Source organism: Phragmites australis, chromosome 16, assembly GCF_958298935.1.
Source record: "Phragmites australis chromosome 16, lpPhrAust1.1, whole genome shotgun sequence".
Taxonomy (NCBI): Eukaryota; Viridiplantae; Streptophyta; class Magnoliopsida; order Poales; family Poaceae; genus Phragmites; species Phragmites australis.
In genome coordinates this window covers 21,327,518-21,328,642 of record NC_084936.1, presented here as the reverse complement: position 1 = coordinate 21,328,642, position 1,125 = coordinate 21,327,518, and positions in this window count along the sequence as shown.

The following is a 1,125-nucleotide window of genomic DNA, read 5'->3' as shown; positions in this document are numbered from 1 at the left end:
CTTTTGATTTCCAAATTTTGGGGATGTCAGATATCCCCCTTAAGTACTAGAGCTGATCTTAAAAAATCTGTGTTGCTTTGGGATGAATTCCGAAGGGACGAGGATTGGGGAAAAATACAAATTTAAACAATATACTTGAGCATATTTATTGAAATAAATAACATGTCGGTGTATTTATGAATCTAGTATCCGTATTCGGTATACGGTGTGCTAAAAATCTATTTTCAGTACATGGTGTACCGAAAGAGATATTTTTGGTACATTGTGTGTCAAATACGGCAATGGTATCGTATTCGGCACACGGTGTGTTGAAAATCACATGTATTTGGCACACCGTATGTCGAATACAGGCAATAGTGTGTATTTGGCATACGGTGTGCCGAAATACCTTTTTCTTAACATTTTTTTTTGTGTGTTATTTTGTGTAATTGTCAAATATGGTCGTGGCCGGCTGTATTTCGCTTCTGCTATTTGATATCGGTACGTCGTTATTTCATGTAATAGGCAACTTTTAATTAAATTTGAAACAATTTGCTAATTTAATTGTCATTTTATGCTGTGAGTTGGCATTTCATGTTATTGGTAAATTTTAATAAAATTTAAAATTATATACCGATGTGTTGTCATTTCATATAATTATCAAATTTCAACAAAATTTTAAATTACTTGCTAATGTAACTGCACATTTCAAATTGAATGAGAAAAAAAGCATACAGTCTCTAAGACGGTGGGCAGTCTTAACACTTAGGTATATTTGAACATGCACAACATCAACCCTTTAATCATTAAGCATCTTAAGCTGGCGGTGGAAAGTGATGACGTAAATTAGTGAAAGAATGCCAGTTACGCCAGTCAAGGCTATCAGGGTAAGATGATTGTTATCTCCGAGATGATTATTACAAGGAAATCTAACATCATTTTTATAGTCATCACGGTCCTCCAGAGATGAGGTCTCGGAGGGAGGGGTCGAGGTGGCATGAAATCGTCGTCGTCGTCATCTTGAGCTATCACGGTAGGAGCACGTCCTACTTTGTTGTTGGTTGGATACTGTTGGTGATATGGGAACCGGGGGTTCCCGAGTCCCGAGACCACGACAGCGAAGTGCCACATGGCGCCCTCCCTCGG